This window comes from Engystomops pustulosus, chromosome 2, assembly GCF_040894005.1.
Source record: "Engystomops pustulosus chromosome 2, aEngPut4.maternal, whole genome shotgun sequence".
Taxonomy (NCBI): Eukaryota; Metazoa; Chordata; class Amphibia; order Anura; family Leptodactylidae; genus Engystomops; species Engystomops pustulosus.
In genome coordinates, this window is record NC_092412.1 from 122,829,005 (window position 1) to 122,854,055 (window position 25,051).

Below are 25,051 nucleotides of genomic sequence, written 5' to 3' on the forward strand. Positions count from 1 at the left end.
AAAAAGTTATTGACCGGTTAAGGACCGGGCCCTTTCCTGTTTTTTCATGTCCATTTTTCACTCCCTACCTTCAAAAATCTCGAACTTTTTTATTTTTACACGTAAAGAGCTGTGTGATGGCTTGTTTTCTGCGTAACAAATTGCACTTCATAGTGATGGTATTAAATATTCCATGCCATGTACTCGGAAGCGGGAAAAAAATTCCAAATGCAGTGAAAAAGGTAAAAAAACGCATTTGCTCCATTTTCTTGTGGGCTTGGATATTACGTCTTTCACTGAGCACCCCTATGACATGTCTACTTTATTCTTTGGGTCGGTACGATTAAGGGGATACCAAATTTGTATAGGTTTTATAATGTTTTCATACATTTACAAAAATTAAAACCTCCTGTACAAAAATTGTTTTTTTGATTTTGCCAACTTCTGCCGCTAATAACTTTTTTATACTTTGATGTACGGAGCTGTGGGTGGTGTCATTTTTAGGACTGTACGACCTTTTGATCACTTTTTATAGATTTTTTTATATTTTTCAAAATGGCAAAAAACTGCCATTTTTGACTTTGGGCGCTATTTTCCGTTACGGGGATAAACGCATTGAAAAACTCATGAAAAAAATCATATTTTGATAGATCGGGCATTTTCGGATGCGTCGATACCTAATGTGTTTATGATTTTTACTGTTTATTTATATTTATGTCAGTTCTAGGGAAAGGGGGGTGATTTGAAATTTTAGGTTTTTTATTATAATTTTTTTTAAACTTTTTTTTTATTTTTACTACTTTTCAGACTCCCTAGGTACTTTAACCCTAGGTTGTCTGATCGATCCTATCATATACCACCATACTTCAGTATGGCAGTATATGGGGATTTTTCTCCTCATTCATTACAATGTGCTATCAGCCTCGGAAGACCCGAGGCTACCATGGAGACGGATCGCCGCTCCCTGATGACGTCACGGGGAGCGGCGATCCCAGGTAAGATGGCGGTGCCCATGCGGGTGTTACCGGCATGCCGATCGCGGGTGTTACCGGTAAGCCTTTGCTGCAATATGCAGCAAAGACTTACCGGCTATGGAAAGTCCATAACTTTTTTATTTTTATGTGTACAGACCTGTGTGAGGGCTTATTTTTGTGCGTAACAAATTTGACTTTCCCGTAAGGTTATTTTAACATGCAGTGTACTGCAAAGCTGGAAAAAAATTCCAAATGTGGAAAAATTGAAAAATAACCGCATGTGCATCACGTTATTGTGGGCTCAGTTTTTACGACTTTGACTGTGTGCTCCAAATAACACCTCTACTTTATTCTTTGGTTTGGTACGATCGCGGTGATATCAAATTTATACAGGTTTTATTGCGTTTTAATACATTTTCAAAAATTAAACGAATGTGTACAAAAAAGAAAAAAAAATTTCCATCTTCTGACGCTAATAACTTTTTCATACTTTGGGGTACGGAGCTTTGTGAGCTGTCATTTTTTGCGAAATGAGCCGACATTTTCATTGCTACCATTTTGAGGTCTGTGCAACATTTTGATAACTTTTTATTGCATTTTTATGTGATTTAAAAAGGTGTAAAAGTCGCGTTTCGGACATGTGGGCGCTATTTCCCGTCTCGGAGGTCACCGCCAGCCATAACTGTTATTATATTTTGATAGATCGGGCATTTTGGGACGTGGCGATACCTAATGTGTCTGTGATTTTTACTGTTTATTATGTTTTAGATCAGTTCTAGGGAAATGGGGGTGATTTGAATTTTATTATTTATTTTTAACTTTTTTTTTTTTTTCTTTTCACTATTTCTTAGAACATGTAGGGTACATTAACTTTAGATGGTCAGATCATTCCTACCATATACTGCAATACTTCTGTATTGCAATATATGGCATTTTTGCATGTTATTCGTTACAATGAGCTACTGGCTCATTGTAACGAATTTGCAGAAGCCATTCAGCCTCGGGTCAAACGAAGACCCGAGGCTACCATGGCAACCAATTGCCGTGCCCCCCCCCCCCGATGACGGGGAGCGACGAACGGAATAAAGATGGCGACACCCACGCGCCGTCGTCTTTTAAATGCCCCCGGCGAAGGGTTAATAGCCGTGATTGGTGCAAGCACCGACCACAGTTATTAGCGGTGGGGGTTTGCTGCAATATGTAACAACCCCCAGCCTTGTATGAAGAGGACTCAGCCCGTGAGCCCTCTTCATACAATCCCTGCACCTCTGCGCCGTAGAGCTGCAGCGAAGACCGTTAAGGGGTTGAGCGCACAGCAAAAAAACTATGCCCACAAGACAGTGACGCAAATATGTTTTTTGCCAATTTCATGAAAAATCTGAAAATTTTATAAAACTGTACAATGTCATCAACCAAACAAAAAATAGTTTTTGAAAAATGAAAACCTAATAAAAATGCCCAGCATAAATAAACATGTTGCAGATGGAAAACTTGCAGTGTTGTCAATTTAAATTGCAGGATTTTATTATAAAGAGATAACAATTGTTTCCATGTCATCCACTTTTCTGCTGCTGTTCAATTTCCTCCTGCAGCTCTGCAGTTACAGGTACAGTATGGCCTTTTCCCCTAGAATGCATGTAAGCCTACACTGTATACTGATGGCACATCATAGCACAGTGACATACAATTCTACAACATTTTTACACTGTTCTGGCATACATAAAAGTATAAAGAATACCAAAAAATGCCTTTGCATGAAGTATGTAAGTCAACTATTGCCCGACCTAGGGGGCCTCTGTGCATATCATATTTTATTATGCTGGTAATATAGATTATCTTTTATTATGGGGATAACTATACATATTATAATTCATTATGGGGCCACCAGACCAATTAAATGTATTATGCATGGTCAGTGTACATATTTTAATTTCATAATGGAGGACTGCACATTGCATGCATGTGTTTTGTACACCTTCGCTGATTTATAAAGACATAAGTGTAAATGGTGATTTAAATTTACACCATCTCCTAGAAAAGGGAAAGCTTCACAACTCATTTTCATGAGCAACAGCAGTAATTTTTGGGACCAGAGTTTTATAAGAGAACTAAAAGTGTCCCATTGTCATGCACCATGCTAGGAAATATGTATATTTATTGGGCTGGCATAGATTTGGCTTTGGTGAAAGGGATATCCACCCTTTAGCCTACATGACTAAAGGACTATTCTGCAGGAAATCCTTAACTATATAAAAACATAAACAAATGCCAAACTATTTAAAAAAAAGAATTAACTACTACTCTCTAGTCCCCTCTACTTCACTGACCACAGGGCCATTCAGATTAAATGCTCTAGGCCAGCGATGGTGAACCTTTTAGAGACTGAGTGCCCAAACTACGACCAAGACTCGTCTTTTTTTTCGCAAAGTGCCAACACAGAAATTGAATTTGTGATTTATACTCCCTGTTCTGTCACTGCTCACATTCATATCAGTACCCTGAGGACACCAATTAAGCAGAAGCTAGAAGAAATTTGGATGATCATTGTAGCTTCCCTCTAGGGTCCCATAAACAGGAAGAATTGTCAGGGCCGGAGCAGGAGCTACAATGATAATCCAGATCTGTCCACATCTTGCAGTCCCCCAGTAGTCCCAGGTAGCACCATCACTTTAAAATAGCTCTGTGCACAGCAAGTCATGGGGTATCTCGGACTGCTGGAAGACACTTGGAGTGCTCTCTGATGATGCCCTGGGTGCCTACAAAAAGGCCTCTGAGTGCCGCCTCTGGAACCCGTGCCATAGGTTCGCCACCACTGCTCTAGGCCATTGTTTGAAGTTCCTTTCAGGTATCACTAACACATTTGACTTTCATCTGTGTAATACGTTATATATCTTTGTTAATATGATGTTTCTTGATATCCATAGCACAGTGTTGGTAAACAGCTGGAAGACTGACCCCTTCCTTCTCTTCTCAAGGGTCAGACAAGGTTTCCTTCTTTCACCTCTTATTTTTTTTTTTTTTGCTTTATAGAGCTGTTTTTAAGGACAATATGGCATAACGAAGAGATGAGAGGAATTACAGCACCAGAACCAGGACACGCTGTCAAGTGCTTGCTGTACATGGACAACATGACCATGCACTGATTAGTTTCTTCTAGTTTCTTCTGCCTTTTTCTCCTTCACCATCCAACATGACTTTATAAGGGATCTGGTGGTTTAGTTCAACAAGTAAGGCACAGCTCTACATTCTTGGGAAGAACCCTCGATGAAGTTGAAACAATGGATCGGACAACAGACCATAGTCCTACATAACGAATTGCTGCCTGTGCTCAAGTATGACCCAGGCCACTTTTAGCTAGGCTAATATGGGTACCTTTATTAAGTTGCTCTGCGAAAAAATATACAGACTTAAACAGACTGTCATGCTCAAGGAGCTACACAAGGGTGGGAAAGGCATCTTTGCAATCCTTACCTTGCTTTGGATTGCTTGGGTTTGTTCCTGCATTCAGGACTTTAAGGATGGTTAACAGCTATCTGGTAATGTCCATGTCCTGCTATTTCCTCCTACTTCTCTGGTAGGATCTTAAATGGTATAAATGGGACTATTCTTTTCCTTACAACTGGGTTGCCTGTTGTGACAAACCCCCACTCTAAGGTCACATCACAGAGTGCACCCTACACACCCCCTATACTTTACTACAGCACTAGGGGACAGTCTCATACAGTGTCCCAAATATTTTGATAACCATAAATGCAAATATATCAATTAGCCATAAACTTTCCCTGATAACAAATTGGTAACAAAGAATATACACACAATACAGTTAGAAACAGTTAGAAAACAAGGTACACACTATGGGGTCTATTCCGGCTGCCTGACACTTTATAAACTGTTTAAGGATACTGTCATAACTTATAGCAGTGCTTCTAGAAAAAGGAATCTTCATTTGTGAGGTACATGTAAGACATGACAGATGTCTACCATTCTGCTTGAGGAAGAGAGGAAAAAATTGTGAGGGATTTGTCTAGAGCCAGGCGCCAAATGTATGCACAAAATGGGGGAGAGAGATAATGGAGTGGAGTTGCAGCGTCAAACCCCAGGGCTGGATGTGGATCCAGATGTGTTGTGTAGAAATAGAGAAAAAACGGGGTCAAAGAGTTAGACGCGCTACATCCGAGGTGTATTATTGATTATTTTTATTGGAAATGTGACTACGCGTTTCAACGCCGTAATGGCGTCTTCATCAGGTCAAACACTGTGGGGTTGCATAGTAAAGAACATAAAATATCATAGTTAGTAGTTAATAGTTAATAGGTTAGTAAACATAAACATAGACATAAACATAAAATGCGAATTTAAAACACAAAATGAATGTAAAAGGGTTAAAACAAGAGTTAAAGCCAGGGTTAGGATGAAGGAGGTGTGTATGTGTAAAATGTAAAATGTAAACCGGGAGTCTAGTTTGAGATTGGACAGGTATTTGGTCAAATAGATGGTTAGTAATGAGCATAATGGTAATAGTAGTAAATATAAATATATGAACAAATAGATAAATATATGAGATAGATGAGCTAAAGAAGGGTAAATTAAATGGTTGGTGATGAATGAATAGGTGAACATATGGATATATATATATATATATATATATATATATATATATATATATATAGGTATATGGTAATATAATCGGTGTGTATAGAGGAAAATACCTGCAGTGAGTCCTGCGGTGTCTTAAGGCAGATGCTGTGCTGCCTAAAGGTCCAATCCTGAGGAATGTAATGCAGAATGAGATCGGGTTGAAAAATGATAGCGGTGGATACACACCGATTATATTACCATATACCTATATATATATATATATATATATATATCCATATGTTCACCTATTCATTCATCACCAACCATTTAATTTACCCTTCTTTAGCTCATCTATCTCATATATTTATCTATTTGTTCATATATTTATATTTACTACTATTACCATTATGCTCATTACTAACCATCTATTTGACCAAATACCTGTCCAATCTCAAACTAGACTCCCGGTTTACATTTTACATTTTACACATACACACCTCCTTCATCCTAACCCTGGCTTTAACTCTTGTTTTAACCCTTTTACATTCATTTTGTGTTTTAAATTCGCATTTTATGTTTATGTCTATGTTTATGTTTACTAACCTATTAACTATTAACTACTAACTATGATATTTTATGTTCTTTACTATGCAACCCCACAGTGTTTGACCTGATGAAGACGCCATTACGGCGTTGAAACGCGTAGTCACATTTCCAATAAAAATAATCAATAATACACCTCGGATGTAGCGCGTCTAACTCTTTGACCCCGTTTTTTCTCTATTTCTACACATTCTGCTTGAGGGGGTGTCCCGAGGAGCACACCATCCTTCTCACAGGAAGCAACATCCAGGGACCTAGTTTTTCTAGTGTGCAGCGAAACACCTTCTTGTTTTTTTCTTTCATGGTCCAGTGGGGTGACATAATTCAGAAAATCAACTTTGAAATGAGCCATAAATTGGTATTATAAAGTGGGAGATGTGAGTTGGGAAAGAAAAGCCACTAAGCTTAAATTGACAGGCTGTGAAATGCCCAGGGGGCCAGTCTTTTGGGGAATCCATTTTCACATGGAGCTCTGAGCACCTACTCCTCTGGGATTGATATCACAAATCGACTTCAGGAGATCGGGTTAGTGATGTCTCTGGATGCAGGACCATCAGTTACAGTGAAGAGGGCTTTTTGAGGAAGACAGAGATTGACTTCAGTGTTAAAATCTCAGCCCCCATGACATTATAGAACCAATTTACATCTCACATCAAAGTAGATTTTCTGGATGATGCCAGCATGAAAGAAACATGATCCAGAAGATGTGAAGCTTCTTGACAACATGGTTTAGTAGATTATTAGGTCAATTTTCTGCTCACAGGTTCCTTTAAAGACAATCTCAAAATCTCTGATTTAATGACCATTCTCCAGTATATGTTAATATATATGAATTAATATCTCAAACATAGACACTCTTTGCCTTAATAAAATTGAAAGATCTTGTACAGTGTTTTAAAACAGTAGTCCATTAATTGCCCTTATAATTCCACATACAATTTTGCACTATATTCTTAGCAATGATTCTTGTAGTTAGCTAAAAATTAAACTCAGATAAAGGAGACAATGTTACCCACAAGTGAATTCATCTCCTTGGTTTACATACAGTAAGTCATCGTGAACCAGGAAGCCTTTCCTAAAGCAGATTTGAAATGGCAGCCAAGTGTGAAAGGTTCTGTATTCCTTATCAATCCACAAAGCCATCCAGTCATGCAGCTGACAGTTCCAATACCTTGCACTGATTATCCGCAGAGGTGACAACAAGAACTGTTTCCATATGCTCCTTTCCAAACCATCAAGGTGCTTTTTGTGTGAGTCATTTGTCTTGCACATAAAACACTTTCAGTTATAAGTCTTTGATATGCAGTACAAGTTCCTAAGCATCAAAAAGAATTTAAAGACATAGCTCAAAAATGTAATTCACATAGAGGTTCCACAATTCACTTTTTATAGAATAATCAAACAAATGATAAAACCTGAAACTCCTTTCTCTCAGTTTATCCTAGTTACAGTAAGATGCTTTGACAATAGTACAGCATTAGTGACCTACCGTGAAATCCATTTCAGCTTAAAGGAGGGGGTATTTCATGCCATAGATTGCATAGGATAGGCCATAAAATGTCTGTTAGGTACAGATCCCACCTCTGGTATCCACATCAATCTGAGGCACAGGATCTGGTGTGTCCTCACAAAAGAAGACAAGCAAGCTAGGTTTTGCTATATAGTGCATATATTTTTTCAGAGACTGCAGTGGGGTTATAATGTTAAGTTAAGACACATTCTGATTCACATTTATCAAAAACAGTGCAAACTGTACTATGTGCAGTTTGCCTCTGAAGTGTGCAGGGTGCGCCCAGTAAAAACTATATACAGCTTCCAGTATTCACTATATACAACCCCCAGAAATCACTGTATACAGCTCCAAGTAATCACTGTATTCAGCCCCCAGCAATAAATATATATAGTCCCCAGTAACCACTGTAATAGTAATAACTATATACAGCCCCCAGCAATCACTATATACATCCCCCAGCAATCACTATATACAGCCCCCCAGCAATCACTATATACAGCCCCAAGCAATCTCTATGTACAGCCCCCAGCAATAAATAAAAAGAGCCGCAGCAATCACTATATACAGCCCCCCAGCAATCTCTATATACAGCCCCCAGCAAGCTCTATATACAACCTCCAGCAATCACTATATACAGCCCCCAGCAATCACTATATACAGCCCCCAGCAAGCTCTCTATATAGCCCCCAGCAATAAATAAATAGAGCCCCCAGCAATCACTATAGACAGCCCCCAGCAATCTCTATATACAGCCCCAGCAATAAATACATATAGCCCCCAGCAATAAATATAGATTACCCCCAGCAAAAAATATATATACAGCCTCCAGTAACTACTGTATACAGCCCCCTAACAATAACTATATACAGCCTCCCAGTGACCACTATATACAGCTTCCACAGCAATCACTATATATAGCCCCCCAGCAATCTCTATATACAGCCCCCAGTAATAAATATATACACCCCCAGCAATATCTTTATACAGCCCCCATCAATCACTATATACAGACCCCAAGCAATCACTTTATACAGCCCCCAGCAATCTCTATATATAGCCCCCAGCAATAATTAGAGCCCCCATCAATCACTATATACAGGCCCCCAGCAATCTCTATATACAGCCCCCAGTAATAACTATATACAGCCCCCAGCAATCTCTATATACAGCCTCCAGCAATCACTATATACAGACCTCGAGCAATCTCTATATACAGCCTCCAGCAATAAATAGAGCCCCCAGCAATCACTATATACATCCCCAACAATCTTTATATACAGCCCCAGCAATAAATACATATAGACCCAAGCAATCACTATATACTGCCCCCAGCAATCTTTATATAAAGCGCCAGCAATAAATACATATAGCCCCCAGCAATAAATATATATATACAGCCCCCTAACAATAACTATATACAGCCTCCTAGTGACCACTTTATACAGATTCCCCAGTAATCAGTATATACAGCCCTGAGTAATCACTATATACAGCCCCCCAGCAATAACTATATATATAGCCCCCAAGTAATCACTATATGCACCCCAGCATCAACAATATACAGTCCCCTAAACAACCTATAATAACTAACTATATACAATCCCCTATAAAAACTATATACAGTCCAAGTGAAATAATAAAATTATAATTTGCCTTTCTCCGTTCCCCCAAAGCGCTGACCTCATTGTCTTCCCTCGCAGTGTACCGTGATGTCACACATTGCTCAGGCACCTGCAGCAGGGCGCCACCATCTTGATTTACCTCTGATCGTCTAATTGCAGAGCAGGGAACATGTTGTTTCCCTGGCTCTGCCACAGGGTGAAGTTGGGGCATGCCCCACATCTGCCTGGAGCCAAATACACGGTGGGAATTTCAAGCATTCATACACCCGCCATAATTGCGGCGGATTAGGATGGAAGACCCTTTGACGGCAGAGTAATGGGGGCCCTGGGGCACACGCCCTGGGTGCCCCCCTTATAATCCGACCCTGTAAATTAGCAAGTCCAAGAAAACCCCTTGTCAGTCTTTGGAGGTGCCATTTTTACTGGACAAAAGTTCTTCTGCTATATCATTGTCATATAGCAATTTTTTAAAAATTAATTTCAGCTAAAAAGTTTTGTTTTTAACTTTGGAAAAAATTAGTGTGATGAAAACTTATGGATCTCAGAAATGTTTGTTATGCATTGTTACATAGAATTAATGTATCCAATTCAATATTGAATTGCTGTGCTGAAAAATATTGAACAATTTTTTACTATGCTCCATTTCTAGTTCAGAATACTTTTTATTTTTAATTACATAGTGCTTTTACTTCATTACACAAGTATATTTAACAGCCTATTAAATACTAGATTCTTTCCTGACTAATTGAACTGTGATATTAATTACAATAACCTATGTATGATGTTAAATACTTACTTAAACTAAATATGCTAACTTATATTTTTTTGTTCTACTTGGCTTTAGAAATGATGATCCTTCCTGGCATTTTCTGGCATTTTAACTTCATCCCTTACATTCAATTTTGGTATAGCCTACATTGAAAAAACATTTTATGTATTTAGGAGTAAATAATAGCTGCAATAGATATTAGTCACAAGGTCCAATGTGTTCATAGAATCTGGTTGATGCATGACTTTCTTTGTCTTATCAGAAACTTGACTTGCAAGCCTTGTCTGATCAAGTGGCAGCTTCAAGTGTAAAGGACAAATACCGTATATAACTCTTTATTGGTTTCCAATGGCTCTGAACACTTGCACAAATTACAGTCTGAACTGAATAACATACAGAAATGATTCAAGCTTTCCTAGCTCATTATGTGCTTGAGAATGTGTCAGTATTATAACTGCATCCACTAAAATGATAGATATATACAGTCAAATGGAAATATATTATGATACTAAATGTCTACAGTACAGTGAATAAGGGTGTTTCCCAATTATTCAGTAATTATTCAGTATATTAGTATTTTAAAGAGAACAATGAAATATATACAAAAAGTATCCATAATATAGCATCTGTGCCTTCTTAAAGTACGACTGGGGATGCACTGAAAAGTTTCATTTTATTCCATTCTAAACACTGGTGTACTTCTTGACTTATTTTCTACCACACCCATCAGTCCCTGGTTTACTAACAGTTAATCCCCAATCTCATTGCTGCCCTGTATGATTTCAGAGAACTGATCCAATCATCTTTTGGACCGGGGCTCTGGCATCTCATGAAAGGTTTTGTGGACTTTTGCTCTGGGCTTGCTATAGTCTTGCACGAGTTAGCTAGTGTTCATCCTTTTTTTCTGTATTCTGGTATCTTTGATCCTTTTGCTTCTATCCATTTGCTTTCTGTTTTTAGTACTACATTGTCCATTTTCTTGGTGCTTACCTGTTTTTGGCAACTACCCTTCCCTGTTTGTATTGTCTTTTCTTTGTCTCTGTGTTTGCAAGGTGGTTCAGGAAGGAAATGTCAACCAGGTTCTCTTACCACTTAGGGCAGTTAGGGAAATGAGGCAGAGACTGGTGGGAAGGGGGTTAAGAATACAGAACAGGTGGTGCAAGTCTTTCTAAAGACTACACACAGGTAAGATATAATGGAAACATTTTCACCCATGCTGTGTATTCAACTACACCTGGTTTTGGCTCACAATAATTGAAGAAAATAACATAAAAGAACTGAGCCTAACCATCATTGCCAAAAACCTACAAAATAAATGCTATTTTTTTCTTTACATATTTATCTCCAAGACTCCATGGGATTTCTTTCCTTCTCTGTATCCTTGGTGTCTCCCTCTGTCTTCCACTGTCTGCAGATCGCAGCTTAGGAAGTGGTTAATTTCGCTTCTTAACTTCTGTTATTGACAATCTCCTGTTCTAGTCATCAGAGGGCTGAGGCTCTCTGTCCACCTATCTGCTCACAGCTAGTTGATTGCTGGTTATATATCCTGGCTAGATCTGTTTTGTGCATCTCTTGCTATACTTCTGTGTTTCTGGTTTTACAATCTTTGCTTAAGTATTTTGACTATCCCTTTGTATTCTGATTTTGTGCCAAATTTCTTTCTCTGGCGTGAACCAGACCTTTCACAAACAAGTAACACAAAAGCGCGGTCAGTCTACTTTTGTGTCCTCAGTTAGGCCTAGGAAGGGAACATCGACTAAATCCAAAGGTGGCTACCTCCTTGTTCTTCTGGATTTTTTAGGAGTGTTTAATACTGTGGAGCACTAGCTTCCCCTCAGGATGCTTCAAACAATTGGCCTAAAGGATTGTACTCTCTTGGATTTCTTTCTATCTCTCTGACCGTACTCTCAGCAACTTATTTTCTGGATCTCTCTCTACTCCTCTTCCTATCACTGTTGCTGTTCCTCAGGGCTCAGTCCTGTCACCTCCTCTCTTTCCCCTCTATACTGCCCCCATTGGACAAACTACCAGCAGATTTGGTTTCCAGTATTATCTCTATGCTGATGATACCCAACTTTGTACTTCTGCATGCAACATCACTCCTGTCTTAATTCAGAACACCAGTGATTGGCTGTCTATAATATCTTGTTGTCTTTCTTCTTTAAACTTAATCCTTCTAAGATTGAAGTTCTTGTCTTTCCACCATCTACTAACCAACCCAACCCTGACCTCTCCATCTCAGTCTCAACTGTCTTGGGGTTGTTCTGAATTGCGACCTTTCCTTCTCCACCATATATTAGATCTGTTGCTTATGCATCCATATGCATCTCAGAAACATCTCTAGAATCCACCCATTTCTTACATTTGAAACCTGATTGTCACTATGATTAACTCTCGCTTAGACTACCATAACTCCCTACTAATCGGTTTTCCACTCATTGAACTCTATCCTCTCAATTCTATTCTTAATGCAACAGCCATATTTGTCTTTCAGACCAAATGATTCATGGATGCCCCCAGCCTGTGCCAGACAATTCATTGGTTGGCCATCTACAGACGCATACACTTTAAAATAATCAACCATCATTAACAAAGCTCTACGTATTTCTAAACCTCTCTACCCTCCTCTCTCATCTCAGTCTAGTACCCACCTTGTGCTTTCTGAAATGCCAGTGATCTTAGATTATTCTATACTTTAATTTATCTAACCTCTCACTCACATCTCCCGGACTCATTTCTTTAGGCAAACTATAACACCCAGTAACTGCATGACACTTCAACAGTCTCTATACTAACCCATCTTGTGTACTCTGTTACACCAGATACCAAGCTACTGGCTTCTTTGCCGGTCCCATTGACCTTGGACTTTGTGTTTAAGATGGTTTAAGCATAGACTATAAGCTCTTGCGAGCAGTGCCCTTACCCCTATAGTTCCATATGAATGTTTGTACCCTATAATGTCTCATTTTATTTGTATATGTTTCCTGTGATTCGTAAAGCGCTGTGGAATATGATGGTGCTATAGAAATAAAGATTATTATTATAAACCAGTTACTGGGCACTGGTTAGGGTGGACCCAGTAAGTAGGCAGGTGATGGTTTGGGGGGATCAGTGTCTTATCTGTCCTCCCCAAATCCAGTCCTCTCATTGCATACATTACATCAATAATTCTTAAAGATACAATTATTGTATACAGGTGGTCCCCTACTTAAGGACATCTGACTTACAGATGAGCCCTAGTTAAAGACAGACCCCTCTGCCACCTGTGACCTCTGGTGAAGCTCTCTGGATGTTACTATAGTCTCAGGCTGCAATGATCAGCTGTAAGGTGTCTGTAATGAAGCTTTATTGATCATCCTTGGTCCCATTACAGAAAAAAAGTTTGAAACTCCAATTGTCACGGGAACAAAAAAAAAATTTGTCTGGATCTACAATTACAGTTTCGATCTACAGATCTACAGTTTCGACTTACATACATATTAAACTTACCTATGGACCCTATCTTGTATGTAACCCAGGGACTACCTGTAGTAACTATTCCTCATTATCATGCTACAACAGCATATCATAAAAAAATGGGTAAGAAATGTACTGATTTAGATTTTTAAATTCTCCCCATTTCAGTTACTAACACAGGTTTATGTATTAGAATCTGTTTTTTACATTGGTTCATGGATTAAAGGTGCCGGGAAATATAAGAAATACTGAAACCTATTTGAATTAAAGGGGTCCAATAATATTTTTGATACTAATAATATATTTTAATAATAGTAAAAATATAACAAGCTTGTTATTATTTCTATCTAATTTTTTATATTAATTTTTTTTAAGTATTCTGCATTTATATAATTAATATTATTGACCAGTAAAACTAATATCATTCCTACAAGCCCATGAATAAAAGACTAATGGAATAATGGAAACATTGCTATCTATGTAAGATCTTAAGATATTCAAAATACTGGGTGATGGTCCAAGGAAAAGTATTATACTTGATAAGTACAGGTTTCTTTTAATGTATTTTGACACAGTTGTCCGGTTTTACCAGTTTTTATAATATGGTCCCCAGGTGGTCTTAAAATAATAAAGAATACTTACCTTGGGCTGTACCTATTGGTATAAATAGGTTCAGTTGTGATGTCATGACAACAGCCTGTGCCTTCTGCAGCCTAAGCTAGTGGGAGTGCACCTTTGACGTGAGGTCAACACTGAGCCTCTGGATCTCTGAGGCACGGACAAATGTAAGTACAGGCAGTCCCCGGGTTACATACAAGATAGGGTCTGGAGGTTTGTTCTTAAGTTGAATTTGTATGTAAGTCGAAACTGTATATTTTATAATGGAAGTTCTAGACAATTTTTTTTCTTTTGCCCCAGTGACAATTGGAGTTTCAAAATTTTTGGTGTAATTGGACCAAGAATTATCAATAAAGCTTCATTACAGACACCTTACAGCTGATCATTGCAGTCTGGGACTGTAGTAAAGCATCCAGAGAGCTTCACCAGAGGTCACAGTGGGCAGAGGGGTCCGTCTGTAACTATGGGTTGTCTGTAAGTCGGGTGTCCTTAAGTAGGGGACCGCCTGTATTGCATTTTTGACCACCTAGAGCTCACATTATAACAATTAATGAACCTGGACAAACTCTTCAATGTTCTATTATTTTATAAGAGAACCCTGGTCATTTCCTGATACATTGCAGGTAATTACAATACAAATATAGTATTATTAAATAAAATACAAATTCAAAACCATGAATCAAGTAATAACTTGTCCCACACATTAGATATTATAAAAATATGGTGGTATTCTTCAATCATCATTAAATGGTAATGGTAGTGGTCCTTTTGGGCCCTTGTCTTTTGGTAACTTTGCAAGTTCTAATACGTAGCAGCAAGAATATGGTATGATAATCATACATGTAAATTGATATTATATATATAATTAGATATATATTAGATATATGTGTATATATATATATATATATGTATATATATATATATATATATATATATATATATATATATATATATATAATTTTTTTTTTCTTGGACCAAAATATGCCTTGAAACATGTGCCCCTGATCTTTCTATATTTGTATCAGCCCATAGAAACATTGTATGTTTATGAACAATATAAGAGGTGACAATGCCATATCAATTCCCTGATGGATATATTAGAATCCTCCTGCAATCTCAACTTGTACTGTGAAATTTTCCTGTGATATTCAATGTTTCCATTACATAATGCTAAATCCCAGTTGAAAGGTGCATGTTTACATGTAATAAAATCCAAAAAGAAGCCACTAAGGGCAATGAAGATTTTTTTTATCTTTGACACAACCCTTGCAGAAGTTGTTTACATGGTGGAACCTTTCTGCCACAAGACATTTCTGAAAATGAAGTTTACATTACATCTTGGCAGGCAGAATGGGGAGGTCACTCTACTGAACTAGGTACAATAATTGCATTGCAAGTACCCATGTACACATCAGACTTGAAAGGTAAAGCCAAGCTCAGTGTAACAGACACTGTAACTGAAGGAGCTGAGGCATGTAAAGATTAGTGGAATCAGCAAAGCAATGTGTAAGGGTCACTCAGGAAATCATTTTGCATTTGTAACTTTTATCCCCTTATTCCTTGATGTTTGAAGTTTCTTCCCTGGTTGAGAGCTTGGGGAATAGCTCTGGCAGAGGTTAAAGGAATAGGTGTAATGTAATTTATTTGCTTAAAAAGTCACAGGTTGAATCACCAGAGGCCCTGTATACACAGCGTATTTGCTGGGTATACAGTGTTTTGCCAGACACATTAGGTTTGATCTTCTGGATGCATCAATATAAATTCAATGCAGTAGAATGGGATGAATAAGAGATAAGAAGACAGGATTGGCTAATGATATTTTCTTCTACAATATAAACAATGGTGTTCTTTCATCCCAACCCACCATCTCATTATTTTCATTAATGTCTAGAGATTATATCAGTGTGTCAGCTATTTTTAAATCCATTTACATTAATACCCAATGTTGTATTGAACCTTGCCCCTGCATCTTATTTCACAAATTCCATGCTGTTAGTGGATCATGGAAACAAACCCCAGTATCGCTCTGGATTGTTCTTGATAAAATAGTCCTTTTTGTTGCACAGACTGCCTGGGTTCCTACATGAATGTGAAATCACTTTTTCCTGCTGATAGCCTTCCTTGAAAGAGTCATGAATACAAAAAATATGCATGTACATTTCACTGTATGTATAAATTACATGATTGGCATACAAAGAAAGAAATTCAAATGTTTCAGGAAGTGTTGTTATATTGTCAATATAATATGGAATTTACATTTTACTGCTATGTAAGATGCCTCTCTTGCAGATTATATATTCAGTTTTCAGGGAATTCATATATGCACAGTTTATGGGACACATGAAGCCATATATTTGCTATAGCTAACAGTTGAATAGTTTTTTGGGACTATTGATAATATTTAAGGCACCATATGCACAACAAAGGTATTCACACATAGCTAGTATGGTGGAACTCCAAGTTCTTGTAGCTCCATAGTCACTATTTTCTATGGTTTATGTTATGTTCTGATTTCATAAATAATTAAAGTTTATGCAGATGCAAAAATCAGCATGCCATCTTAACAGGTCAAGCCAAGAATAAAATGAAAACAAAGTATACATATGGTACATACAAGAATCTGGCATACAAGATGTAATGGTATAACATAAACAAGGACAGTGAGCCCTGGAATTGAGACCCCCTATCTGTCCCTACCTACTTATTGGATCCCCCCCTAAACGGAGGCCAATAACTGGGCGACGTTCCCTCCCTGGGTAAGATGTGAACACGTAACAATACAGACAAACAAACACAATAATGCAAGGTATACAATCCGAGTCGGCAACAGCAGGGAATAACAATAACCAAATCACAATCCAAATATAGAAGTCAAGACACAGGCAAGAGATCAGAAACCAAAACTAGAGAATGCAAGAGAAGCAAATGAACACAGCAAGATAGCAGTAGATAAAGAGATCAGACTGAATAACCAGCAAGGCCTGATGGGAGTAGGCAGGTATTTAAGTCAGTTCTCAGACACGCCTCTAGCAGAACACTGGGGAACTGTCCATCAGGCTAGTAACCCTTGCTAGGCAGGGCTGAAATGCAAGGATCATTGTGTGTCTCAGTTAATCCAAACACTAAGCCACAGTTCACACACAAATTAATGCCAACTATTCTGCCAACTGCGGATAGAGTGACGTTTTGGCACAGACGTTACACAAGTACAATACATTGTAAAACATTGCAGTGTAAACCTCCTGCTGCAGAACAATTTAGTGACAATAGACTCACATAAAATAAAAATCAATACATAACTGTATATGTTCTTTTATCTAGGGGTCTAGCTAATGCCCCAAAATATGGAATTTATGTTAATTCTATGCATGACAGTTTTAGGTAATTAACTTTACTTGGAAAATCTCAGAAAAGCCGCCTAAACAATGAAGTCATATAACAAAAACATAGTAAATATATTAACTATAGTACTTCCACATGAATAATGCTTTGTGCAGCCACCCCACTGAAGATATACAGTGTTACCCCCAATTACATTCTCCCATATAAAGTGACTTCTTTGATTAAAGGATATCTACCATAAAATTCACTAATGGTAGATGTATAGCACTAACATGCCATTTTCTTTAAGCACTAAGTGGAACTGTTTTTATTGCAGGAAGAAATGGCACATCTACAAGGCAAAAGACTTTTAAAAAATCTGTAAATTAGCCAGAGACGCTCAAACTGATGTAACCTGAGCTCCTTTTGGCATCGCCAGGTTTTAATTTATGTTTACCCCGCTCTCTAACTGAAGGAGCTAGAATTTTATCGGTGACTTCAGAGGACTTAGGCTACGTATATACTGCCGATTTACATCCCCCACAGACGGCAATGGGTGCGCGGTGCCCTATGGGACATGTCCTATCTTTTCCTTTATTACGGTGCCGTGCATCATACATCCCTATGGAGAGGGGCGGGGGTGAGCAGTGCGCTCTCCCTGTGCGCTGCCGTGCACCCGTCATGCTAGGGTGCCGTGAATCTAGCCTTAGAGAGAGTGAGGCGTGTGCTCTCTCCTAGCTCCTTGGGCAGGAACCTAGAGGCGCTCAGATGACTGGCTGAGCGCTTGCAGCTAATTTACATATTTTAAAATGTCTCTTTCCTTGTATATCTGCCGCTTTGTGCCGCTTAGTGAATAAAGAAATTGGCACATAAGTGTTGGACATCTACTGGTAGTAAAACTGATGATAGATGTCCTTTAAGTACAGTGCCGATCAAATTGTAAAATACTGTCTCCCTGTGAATATTTATCCCACCTCAGTTCCTAAATACAAGACCAGAACCAAGTCTGGTACAGCACCAAGCTCAATAAATAAATACAGCACTAGAAACAGGCTCCATGAATAAATAAGTACCAAAACTAAGCTCAATGTATATATATATATATATATATATATATATATATATATATATGTCTGCACCAGAACAAAGTTCAATACATAACTACCGAATACAGCAAAAATTAAATCTATGTACACAAATACAGCACTGGAACTTAGCTTAGAAATACATAACCAGAACCATACACCATACAGAAATACAGCATCAGAACTGAGATGCACAAACTAGAACCAGTATCACAGGTATGAACTTTTGAGCGCTAATTGTGTCTGATGATTTCGTATTCTCCAAAGTTGTTTTTAATCACCTGAATTCTACTTACGGTACTTCCTGTTGTTTATTTACTTTCTGGAGAAGCCTTTATTATTACTAAATTACTTGTACTAAATTATTTGTAATGAAAAGGAAATCAATATTTCTTCAGTTATTTCAAAATATCTATTTTTCAGATTTAGATGCTATGTAAGAGGATATAAAAGGTTATCTTGACGGTGTCTTCCTCCAGACGTAATGTCTCTCCAGGACTAGATAGGCTCCACCTGGAGATCTATTCGAGATTTGGTTCTTTTCTTCTTCCCCTTTTGGTTGAGGTATGGGGTAAGGCACAGGTAGCGGGAAGATTCCTGGACTCTTGGTATGAGCAAGTATAGTACTGATCCATAAAAAAAATAAAGATCCAGTGAAGGGGGAATCTTATCACCTGATACTGCTCTTGAAATGCTGATGCAAAATTGGTTGCTAAGTTACTAACAAACAGATTAAAGAAAATGGTGCCATCACCTATACATGTTTTGTTGGGGGTCGTCATATTAGATCAAACATTAGGCGGCTGTTTGCGAGTCTGCAGCTAGGTTGGGGGGAGGGGGGGGGGGTCCTGCTCCATCCTGTCATTGAATGCCTCTAAAGCCTTTGACAGGGTGGAGTGGGCCTTACTGTGGAAGTATTGTATAGATTTGGACCAGGTAATAGATTTGTGGAATGGGTTAAATTATTTTAAATTGCTCTGAAAGCCTGTTTTAAGGTGAATGCTGACTATTCCTCCTTTTTCTCTTTATCAGGGGGCACCGGGCAGGGCTGCCCCTTGTCGCCTTTGTCATTTGCATTGTTTATTGAACCTCTGGCAATAAAGGCTAGGGTTATGAATGAGATTGGGGAGGCAGGATTTTCAGGCTCTAGTGATAAGATAATGCTATATGCTGATGACATCCTTCTCTGCCTGAAGGATTCTGGGACGTCAGTCCCAAAGGCAATGACAGTGATTAAGGAATTTGGAAGGTATTCAGGCTCTGAAATCAATGTTCAAAAATCTTTATTGGTACCCCTTGATAGTGATGTAACTGCCCTTGCTGGATTGATAAGAAATGGCTTGGTCTTATTCTGCCATCATAAATAAACTTCTTTGGGGGAGAAAAAAGGTACTATTTCTTGGCAGCCCAGATCCAATTTATAGTTGAAAATAAAATAAGTATGTTGTCTCATATGCTCTCTAATCTGGTTGGGAGAGGATTTGATTCTATCCTCCACCTATTGGAGTCGGGACAACTCCAGAGTTGGAGATTGAGAAAATTCCCATAAGTAAATTTACTGATAAATACCTGGAGAAAGATGAAGAAGATACTAGGGATTGAGGGGGGATTTAGATTTACACCTCTGTGGGGGTAATCTTTATCTGCCAGAGTTTTTTAAAATGGAGGATGTCAGGTTTTGGTAAAAGAAAGGTATTATTTCTTTGGGACAACTGGAAGCTAATGGGGATTTACCCTCGTTTCAGCATTGGGTCAATATCAGCATCCTTGAGGATAGGGATTTGTTTAGGTACTGGCAGTTCTCTGATACCTATAGGAGTTAAAAAAAAATCAGGAGAGTTTTAAGGTGGAGGCGAGTAGTATTTTCAAAGTTATTTTGGATTTAGGGGTGTTTCCTAAAAATTGAGCTAGGATATATCGGTTTTTAAGGAATAACATTGATCAAAAGATTTTTCACATTAGTCAATCGAAATGGATAAATCAGGTAGGGTTGATCACTGTAGAACAATAGGATGATATTTATAGGAATGTTGTTAGGTGCTCTATAAATCTAAATTACAGGTGTACGCAATTAAACATATTATATAGGATTTTTTTAGGAGATATATAGAAAACTTTTATTGTATGAGATGTAACAGAGCTGGTGCCGATGTTCTACATGTTCTCTGGGATTGCCAAGGGAAGGGGAGATATAGGCATGAGATCTTCGAGGCTCGCGTCCAGTGCTCTCTACCGCCGGCAGTCAGTTTTGGTCAAGATTGGTGTTAATGAAACATTGGAAAGACGCAAAGGCTCCAGGGGTGAGGGAATGGCAAAACACGGTACAGTGTGCTTAAGAGAAACGTTATAGAGGGGGCAAGAGACTCAATGGGACATGGGATCAATGGAGGTTAAAATCAGAGGTCAGAGGTATGGTGTTTTTTTATTTATTTACCTAATTTACTTAATTATTTATTTTTGTTTTTCCATCTACAGGTGGGGTCGGAAGGGGGGGTTGGGAGAGGTTTTCTTTCTTTGCTGAAGTTTTTGTAAGCCATTATTGATATTTCTATATAATGATTATTATGTACTGATCGGCAGTGGTTTTGTGTGTTTTTTTTTTTGCTATACTTATTGTACTGTGTTTTTTGTTCGTCAATAAAGTTTTTTTGAAAATTGAAAAAAAAAAAGATGATTATGTCTCCTAAGATTACAAGTTTACAATAAAATTTTACCATCTTTATGGTACCTTTACTTGCAACCTTTGTGCATGTTTTAAGGGTGACATCCATTGTATTCATACATTTTTGTCTTTGTGTGTACATGACTGTACAGGAGGCTATCCCTTCTCACTCATGTTATGCTTATTATGAATTATACACTGTATTCAATAAAACATATTTATTTTTCAACTTGAAATAGCTTGGCTCTGCTTTTGTAACTTGGTTAAGGATAATTCAAGTCAGTATTGAAATGGTGATATAAGGTTATGAGTCTTATGGTATTTATCATTTATGGTTTAGCTTTAGAATCAATCATTTTTATTACCATATCAACTTTTCCAAGTTCTTCTTAGATGACCTGGGCAGCAACAAGGGCTTTGGGCCTTAAAACTATGTAAAAGTCACACAAAGTGGATGTTTCATTAACACTGGAATCTTGTGGCCAGAAAGAGTAAGCTGAAAGTAGAGATGAATGATGGAGACTCAGTATTGCCGTTTACTTTGTGGATCATGAAAATCTGGAAAAGTCTGAGGAACACAGTTCTCTGAAACAGGAAACTGAAATAAGTCACAATACACAAACAGTGTTTAAATTGTTGCATGAAGCAAGGGGCAAACACGGGATCCTGCAGAAATGAGTAGTAGAAGTACAGCACTGTACACAAAGGGGGTCATTTATCTTTAGTAAATTGATTTTTGTGTGTCTTTTTTTGCTTTTCTCTGGCTTTTGGGCAGTTGAATTTATCTTAGAAGGTGATATATCAAATGTGTGCCTGTTGGTTTTTGTGCCTTATTTTTAAAAGTCACACAAAAGCCACACATTTTTCTGCAACCCCCTTCTAAACTTTTGACTATGCCTGCACAGAAGTGGAAATTATTTGTGCCAAAATTCCGCTATTTTACTGTGATCTTCACCAAACTTATAACTTTTTTCAGCAATTTGCTCCAAAAATGAGACTCTCATACATCCCCATCTGGATTTTAAACTTACGGTATATAAGGCATGCAACACTGAAAAAGTCTTGAGTCTAACTTTACAAGGCTAATGGTAAAGTCACAAATTTTGACACAATTATGCAAATGTGCCAAAAAAGTCATAAATATAAGAGAAAAAAAGCATAAGCTAAATGACCCCAAAGTAGGATATTGTAAATATTTTAAAAAGGCATACTATTGACCCAACAATACAAAACTGAAATAAGTACAGGGTACAAGTAAATTGTATAACTATTTGTGCCTTGTCTATCATATTACACAAATAATAAATATATAAATAACTCAATAATTTAAGAAACTCCAACATAAATCTTGGAAATCAGTAGACAGGGTTGCAAAGTCTTAAATGTGATGCTATTTGTAAAACTGAGCACGTTTAAGAACGTTATCCTTTTCACAAATTCTAATCTGGAGACACCTGAATCTGTATTTTAAAGAGCATCAACAATAAAAAGCTGCCTTAATGTAAGTTTCCTTCAGAATGATATGATTTAGTGGCAGTTTAGCAGGATTATGTGTTTCATCAGAAGATGTAAAGTGTATTCGTTTTTAAAAGATAAAAATTTCTAAAAAAAAAAAAAGGAACTAATTCCACTGCTTTGACTTTCATTCTTGATTAAATAGGAATTTGTTTAGGTATTTATATTACATACCACTTTGGTTTATATCTATAGCCAAACCTACACCACAAATAAACAACTTAATAATATACTCAGGATAATAAAATAATGCATTCTCTAATTTACTATTAATAACAAAAATACAGCATTTCACAGATATAATTCCAACCTGTCTCTATCAGTCCTGCTGTTAGCGATTTTGGTTGTCCCTGGATATGACCACAAACTTCTGACTATGATTCTTCTCATGAATAGCTTCTCTTGTCTGCACACTGCAGTGCTCTCTGCCTGCTGCCATTCCCCCCTGCATTACAAGACCAGCTCAGACATAGACACTAATAAAAAAAATGGGTATAAATCAAAAGCTTTTGTAGAGATGTTGCTGAAATAATGTCAAAAATATTTGTTTGACATTTCACAACTACCCCACAAATCCCCCTTTTTCTTTTACCAGAAAGGGGTAGGGAGGATTGGGATGTTTATGGTATAATGTTTTCTCATTGAGCATTTTCTCTTTGATTTCAAAGTATGATTTTGTATTGGTTTGGTATAAGGATAAAATATAAAATTCAAAGAATTTTGCTTTCATATGTACAACTTTGTTACATTTATCTGTAGTACGCTGTTTAATGGCTTTTGAAAGTCAGCATTAATAGAGATATTTTGTTTGCACATTATTTCATTTGGAATTATGACATCAATGCCAGTCAGACAGTCATTAGATTGCCTTGATTAAAAAGATTAACATCAGAAAGTGACAAAAGTCAATCATTACAAAGTACTTAAATGTTTTAACGAAAATCCATTGTGACTTCCAGCTTACAGCGTTAATCAAAAAGTGGATAAATGTTTTAACAGTAGAGAGAAAAAATCTTTGTTAACGAAAAGGAATGCAATTAAGGAAATAGCCTTTACATTTTTGTTTTTTGCTTTCTATGTCAGAAATTAGGGCTACTTTATGCAGATTTAGGAACTATCCCAAAAAAGAAGGTTGCAACTTACCAGTACTTAACATTTTTCTGAATTGTGCACTAGAATGGTTAGTTCATTGGATTTTATATCTGCCAATAACTAATGGCAATTAAAAATATTTTAAATAAATTATCAGCTGCACATTTTCAGTACTACAATTCATTTTTAATAAGCAATCTAGTTACAATGGATCAGTGTAAGCAGTATCAGATTAAGTGGGTCATAGGCCTTGGGCATAGGGCATAGAGCAGACTAATATCAGAGTACATCTAAGTACAGGCAGTAATTGGACCAAGGATTATCAATAAAGCTTCATTACAGACGCCTTACAGCTGATCATTGTAGTCTGGGACTATACTAAAGCATCCACAGAGCTTCACCAGAGGTTTCAGTGGGCAGAGGGGTCCGTCTTTAACTATGGGTAGTCTGTAAGTCAGTTGTCCTTAAGTATGGGACCGCCTGTACAACCTTTCTCCATAGACGACTTCAAACAAACATGAGACAAAATTTGCATTAAGATGGGATGCTCTGTCAGTTTTTCCTCCATTTCTTTTCTTCCCACTGAAACAATTTACATATGGAAAATGTATTCTCTTTCTTTCTTATTTTAGTCTAATTCCACTTTCTCTCCTGTGCTCACACTGTTACACATATACGGCAGTAATAGACCAAGTGCCCAAACTACAATCAAAATTTGGATTATCATTGTAACTTCCCTCCAGGGTCCCCTGGTTCAACCTTGGTTCACTGGTGTCCTGGAACTGGAGCTCCAATGATAATTCAGCACTGTACACACATCATTGCTACTCCTGCAGTCCAAAGCAGCATAACAACCAGACCCCTTTTTGCTTCAAAAATCTATAACTTTTTATATGAGAATTTACTGCATAACAAATTGCACTTCATAGTGTCAGTATTTAATATTTCATGGTGTGTACTGGGAAGTGGGAAAAATTCCAAACACAGGGGAATTGGTGAAAAAATGCAGTTGAGCCATTTTTTTGTGGAATTGGATTTTGTGGCTTTAAAGGTGCACCCCAAATGACATGTCTCCTTTATTCTTTGGATCGGTGCTATCACAGGGATACCAAATTTATATGTTTTATTATGTTTTCATACATTTACAAAAATTAAAACCTCCTGTACCAAAAATATCCTTCCTTGATGACATTTTCAATGCTATCATTTTAAGGACTGGTATGGCCTTTTGATTACTTTTTATAGAATTTTTAAAATTTTTCAA